Source organism: Hipposideros armiger, unplaced genomic scaffold, assembly GCF_001890085.2.
Source record: "Hipposideros armiger isolate ML-2016 unplaced genomic scaffold, ASM189008v1 scaffold_4, whole genome shotgun sequence".
Taxonomy (NCBI): Eukaryota; Metazoa; Chordata; class Mammalia; order Chiroptera; family Hipposideridae; genus Hipposideros; species Hipposideros armiger.
This window is the reverse complement of record NW_017731354.1, coordinates 3,081,883-3,088,883: the sequence shown is the minus strand read 5'-3', so window position 1 is coordinate 3,088,883 and position 7,001 is coordinate 3,081,883.

Here is a 7,001-nt window from a genome sequence, read left to right as displayed (position 1 = left end):
TTAAGCTGAGTTACAGTCCTGTTTGGGATTTCATACTCTAGACTTTAATTTTGCTTTCAGAGTCTAGGCGTTTTAGCTTTGCTGCTGTATAGTGCTTTTTAGAGAAATTGTGCATTTTTCCAGCATGTGTTTTTCATGCGGCCTTTCCTTTCCTCCAACATCTGTTTGCCTCCGTGTATATTGACTTTTTTCCAGCCAGTACTCCATTCCTTCTCTCTTTTGAGTTATTTTCCTACAGCAGCAACATTTCACTCAATATCCTTTAACAAATTCAGTTAAAACGTTCTTCAGATGTTGCTTACATCTTGCTGAGTCCCAAACCTGTAATGTGCTTTCTTTCCCCCTTCTCTCTCTTAATTTACATTTAAACAGGTAATGTAGTAATAATGACAGTATTTAGCCATTATGTCCTTACAGGCTTTTAAAAACATTAGCTCGTTAGTGGTGAACAAACCCCTGAGGCCTGGTCACTGTAGAAAGCCTGACGGGTTTCAGCCCAGCACAGTCGAATTCCCACCCACTCCTCTGGAATTTAATTCTAACCATAGATTGCTTATGGGAATGTAAGTTTAAGGCGAAGGAGCCTTCTCCACAGTTACGGAGGATGTGATGTTGGCTGTTGTGGAGAGGGCTTTTGTGGCTCCTCTGCCAGACCACTGAAGGTTCTGTATGGGAACCAGGAGGAACCAGTGGTGGCTGGACTGAGGCCAGGGGCTTGTTCCATAGCCACCTGTACCTGCTCCAGGAATGGCTGTGAGTTCTGGGACACAGCAGGACATGGAGCGGTAAGGTCAGGTTCCTGGAGTGGTAGAGGGTGGACTTCTTTGTTTTTACACAAGCTGGCAGAAGAGGAGAGGGGTGGAGGCAATGGCATGGGGCCGCAAGGGGCTCATCGTGTTTCTGGAGCCTGCCCTGCCCTCTGCGGGCTGAGGGGTGGGTGTTCCAGCGCATCTTGGATGGTCTCTGGTGTTCAGACGACAAGCTTCTTAAGGACAGTGTCCGCGCATCGTATTTCCACAGTTTGGCCTAAGGCGTGCTCAGTAAAAATGAGGTGAATTTCTGTATGTAAAGAGTATGGGTTTGAAGTCAGACCTGATGTGAATTCTGGTTCTTCCTGTAGCTGTGACAGTAAGTTACTTATCCTTTCTGAATCTCAGTTTTCTCATCTATGAAAAGGTAATTGTGGGGACTAAAAGTGAGAATGTGAGTGAATGGGAGAATTTAGCATATATCCTAAGTGGTAATTCCTCTTGCCTTTCCTGAGCGATTTCCTGGAGGGAAAATGTGCCCTGTTAGCAAGGCCTGACGGGCTGTCTGGGGAGCATGGCCTGGGCTTGGAAGACTGTCCCGCAGGTAGGGGTAGAAGACGCACAGTACTGGACCATAAAGAAATACTTTGTAACAAAGTCAAATGTCTAGAAATGAAAAACCACTGTATATAGGCACAAAAAGGAGCATCTGTATTTAGATAGACGACCCTGTTTTTTTAGAAAAGAATTTTTGCTTAATGATTTGTGATAAATTTAAATTTCTATTTCATTTTATTTCCTTTTTAAAGATTTTATTGGGGAATTGGGGGAGGGGAACAGACAAGTTGCTGTCCTTTTGTTCTTCAGTCTAGTTGTGGAGGATGCCGCTTCACTGGCCCAAGTTGGTGTTATCATTGTGCTCTTCCCGGCTGAGGCAGTCAGTCGCCGGCCATTGGACAGCCACTCACAAAAGCTCACGCCAGCTGCCGCCCAGCCCCAGTGCCACCTACGACATAGTCGCAGGTGACTCACGGCAGCCCAGCTCCAGGTCGAGCTGTTGTTCACCATCTTAGCTGTAGAGGGCGCAGCGTCACTAGCCCTTCATGTGACATCCAAATGGGGTCCTGCTGCTCAGAGCTGGCGTCCCAAGCCAGCTCTTAACCAGCGCGCCACTCGGCCAGCCCTCAGCTGTCATATTTTAAATCTCTAATCGCTTCTCTGACCCCTTTTTTTTCAAATCAACCTCTTCTGGTTTTAAAATTACCTTTCTTAAATCTCTTTGAAGTTTTCTTCCAGTCCCTGATTACCTTTGTTTCCACCAGAATTTTTTTTTTCCTAAAGAGGGCATAGCTCTAAGTGGCACATGTGGACATCGAGCCGGCAACCTTGATGTTCAGAGTGCACACTCTGACTGACTGAGCCACCGCATCGCCTCCACCAGAACCTTCCACATCCATCTGTCTTGGTCTCTCTCTCAAGCGGCTGGCTCTGCCGATAACTTGGGGATCTCTACTTGTCCGGTTATATTTGGAAAAGAAGGTCCACACAACCGGGGTGGCATCTCCCACACATTTACTGTTATCGCACAAGTAGTATTTCTAGCAAAAAAACTAATAGTTCCATTAAAATATGTAATTTATTTTTATTTGTTTAAAATGCATGCAAATAACACATACAAATATGCTTATTAAAAATGCAAACACAATTCCCAGCGAGAATTCTGATTTGGTGCTCTGGACATGAGGTGGGGGAGACGAATGGGGCTCATTTTTAGGCTGAGGCTACCTTATCGCCAGAAGCAGATCTTTACTGGGAGACACCAAGTTGATGACTAGAAATCTTAGGTTCACCCATATGGATTGTTTAATGTCTGCAGAGAAGAGCAGTCAGGGACGAGTTTATTTTTGCTTGAGGGTCAGTGCCAGCTGCCTGTACTTGCTGGGTATGTGTATGTGGGAGTGGGAGGAGGTAAGCAGGTGGTGGAGGAGAGTAGGTGGGTACAGTTGATCCAACATCGGAGCTTGCCCGGGTTTCCTCAGGCCGAATGGCAGCCCCCATACCCTGTCCTGGGCTCTCTGAGGTGTTCTTTATCTGTTTACTCTGACCTGTCAACTTCCTGGATTCCAGGTATGTGTGTACTCTCTCACCCTACTGGCATCCCCTTACCCCATTCTTCAGGCATGGCTTTATTCCTTTGTGTACTTCTGTTCCTTCAATACAAAGTGTGGAGGCCGAGACCATATCTGGCTCATTAACAAAGGTTAAAAAACAGCGCACGCACACACACACACGCGCACACACACACGCACACGCGCACACACACACAACCCCCCCAAAAAAACAAAAACAAAAAAACCAACGCATGTTTACTGTTTGTTATCCCACAAGTAATATGTGAAGCATAAGAACTGTAATATTTCCATTAAAATAATTTATTATTGCTTAAAAAGTACACAGTTAATATATAAAAACATGCTCCTTATAAAAGCATGAATACAAAAGCACTTGGACTATAAAGGGAAATTGGCTTTTCTAACTCAACCTGCTGTATTTCTCCAATTAGGTTTTTAAGTTTAATCCACTGGGATTCTTTACAGATATGACAAGGATTTCTCATTTGGAGTCGAAAGCATGCAAAGAGTCAAAGAAACAGGAAAGTAGTCGATTTTGCCTTTTTAGAAAAAACAAAACAAAACTGCAGATTGTCAACCAGTAGGGGAAAGAATGATAGCTCTACCTCTACTGCCACGAAAAGTTTCCAAGGTATATGGCCAAGTTAAAATACCCAAAGCAACACATAGAACTGGGTCCTATCTAAATGAAAAAGATAAATAGGCTGCTAACGAGACAGGTGGTCACAGATAAGTAAATCCATCAGCAGTAATCAAGGATACACCCCCCAATTATTACAGCAGTTACTTCCTGGGAAAAGCAGAACTGAGTTGGGGACAAAAAAGAGGAAGCGGACGTGTAAGGATCAGTTCTCCCTGCGGCTGAACTGGAGTGGGGCCAGGGTTTGCCTTTGAGCTGTTCCCGTTTGTTCAACCAGCTCAGAGAGACGTCGTCACCTTCCTTGTGGGTTGCTCTGGGCTAGTGATGGAGGAGTTAGCAGCTTGGCCTGGAGTGGCTCTTGGCGCTGGGGCCACCTGACACACAGCACTTAGGTTTCCAAGGAGCCAAGCTGTCCCCACTCACGCAGGGCTGATGCACTTGTGGCTAAATGTGGTGTAGCCAGGGCCCCGGGCCAGATTTGGGGCAGGAAATAGAATGCCACTTCCATCACCAGGGAGACAATGGCCTGCGTGCGTGATTTAAACTGGGGCCAACAAGAAAGCTCAAAGGGGCGGTCAGCAGAGAAAGGGAGGAAGAGAGAGCAGAGGGCGGCTTGCGTGGATTTTGTCTTGGGCTATAACTGTTGACCAGTTGACCAGCCACTGAACTGCCCCCATGTTTCAGTTTATCTGGTATAAGATGGCAGTAACGATATTTANATCCCCCCAATTCCCCAATAAAAATCTTTAAAAAAAATAAAAAATAAAAAATAAAGTTTATTCCTGAGAATGCCAATGTGATTTTATCTTTGAAACATAATACAAGAAAACTATTTCATTTTGACAAAAAAAAAATAAAAACAACATCTAAAATTGCTTGTGAACATATACCAGGGGTGCCAAAAAAAAATGTATACAAATGGACACTTTGGTCACCGTTGCTCAAGCAGTAGTTCTCCATAATTGGAAGTGTTTAGACGCTGATGGTAACCACTTTGAGCACCTCTTGTAATTGCAGAAGTCAAACATGACTTGTATTTATCTTTTGTTATCTATATATTGAGTATTACAATTTTAATAGTTTTTTCCTTTCTTAAAATATGTATACATCGGGACGGCCAGTGAGCTCAGTTGGTTAGAGTGCAGTGCTCATAACACCAAGGTTGCCAGTTTGATCCCCACATGGGCCGCTGAGCTGCGCCCTCCACAACTAGATTGAAGCAACTATTCGACTTGGAGCTGATGGGTCCTCACGCTGTTCCCCAATAAAAAATAAATGTATTTTTTTGGGCACCCTTTGTATATGTCCTCAGAGAAAGCAAGAACAGTTTATTGAGTAGGAATCTCTTTAAATAATTACTGATCAGAGTCTATCTCTTTAAAGCTGAGTGTCATATTAAAATAGTCATTGGATAAGGGAGGAGATTGCTGACTAGGCTGGAGCTTGCCACGTAGAAAAGTAATTTATTTCTGGTGCTCATAATGTTAAATCATTGGTTTATTTAAGAAGTTATTTGGCAGGGGGACAAATTAGCTTCCCCTGTTTGTGATGTAACCTGTTTAACCAATATCTTTCCCTGTAGGTGCATAAGGCTCTGGAAGAGACTTTTCCTGTGGAGAGTAGGCCTTTGTTCTGGAGAACGATCTGGGTGTATTTCAAGATGGTTTTCCCTCTCTCTGCCAGAGCTTTGAGGTGATATTTTTTTCTTGATTCGTAACCTTGAGAATTCTAGGAGTATCCACAAAAGTGTGCCCCTTTCCCTTCCCACCAGGACTGCAGCCCCAGGAGTTTCTCACTCCCACGAGTCTATGCAGCTTCCAGCATTCATCAGAATGGCCATGTAAGTGCTCCTCTCTGTATATGGCTTCAGAGGTTTCTGCTGCAAGCGAGCAGATCATTCCTGTGCTTCTTTGTATTTGCACATCTCCGAATTTTAGGGTGGCAAGCAATTGCTCCACAACCTCAATTCTTTGACAGGTCCAAGAAAAGTCATTGATTTTTCCGTTTCTTTAGCTCTTATAAGGATGGGAGTGATGACTTCCAAATTCTTTACATGTCAGAGCTGAAACAGGAATTGTGGACTATCACATCTACAAAATACCTTCACAACAATGCCTAGATTAATATTTGAATAACTAGGGACTGTAGCCTAGTCAAGTGACTCACAGAGGACAGTCTGCCCGTTGTCTTGCTACCCTTCTCAAGCTATACTTAACCTCAAACAAAGGCAGTAACAGAGTAATACTTATACCTAACATGATACAACTGCCCTTCATACAACTGAGAACATACTGACCCTATCCCCAGTGGAGCATGCAAAGGCCTTGGGTGAAGTTCATTTTCTTCTTTGATCCTGTAACTTAAATTCTGTGATATAAAGTTAACAGTTATTAATACATCTATGTTAGATATGATAAGGGGATAAGAGAGGGAAGAAAACAATATCTCTAAGCCTTTGCGTACATTCCTTAGTAGTATACCAAGGCAGGGCTTATCTCCACTGAGTATAATCGAAACCTTTGACTCCATGACTCAGCTGGCCAGCCAAACTATAATATTAGATGCCTTTCTAACCCTCCAGAGCTAAAACACTGAATTCAGAATCTCAGCTTAGTGACCCATATCAGTATATTCAGCCTCACCCAACTTACCTTTCTTCTACCATGATCAGACACCCTTAAGATCGACGTATTCCCCATATTTCACATCAGTGTTAATTGGAGAAATCTACGGAGGTCTTTTGATGTGTTGTGTACCTTTTGTTCTGTGGGTTGCACTTTGTAACTTACTTTTCCTAAGAGTCCTTACCATGCCCTCATCTTTCAACTCTCAGCCTTGACTGCTTCCCTAAACCTGACTTGAATGGATTCCCATCTCCATCTGAGGTGTGAAAGTTTCCAGTTAACCTCCCTTTGCCTACGTTATAGTTCTTGACAAACATACTTTCGAGCTTTTTATCTTATACCTCCTCATTTGTAGCTTTTTTTTAATCCTGTCTTTTTCAATTTATAGGGGTTCATGGCCCTTCTCTCTAGGTTGAAGCCTAAAGACTGTCTCTAGAATCTTTCTCTTGGTCTCTACCAGACCAAGTTTCAACTTTCTAGGATGGAAAAATCCAGTTATTTCAAGTTATCAAAAATTTGTTGGGTCAGTTGGTCATGACCAGTTGGGTTGGGACCAGAATCCCATAGTACAGACATGGCTGCTGGGAGTCTGCTGACTGTGTTAGGGGCATTCCTGGGAGAGGCCGAATGTCTACCAGCCAGGCATTCTCACCCAGGAAGTTCCTGCTACACTGTGGACCAAGGCATTGGAAAAAGCCCTGATGTCCTTGTAAACAACAGGGAGAAACACTGCCCAAGTCCTGGGAAGCTGTGTGCAACTGGAAGCAATTGACAACCAGATGCAAAGAGGGTGGATGGACTGATGGGAGCCTGGAGGCGGTCCTTAGTGATGGACTGAAAGGCCCTGCTCACACCC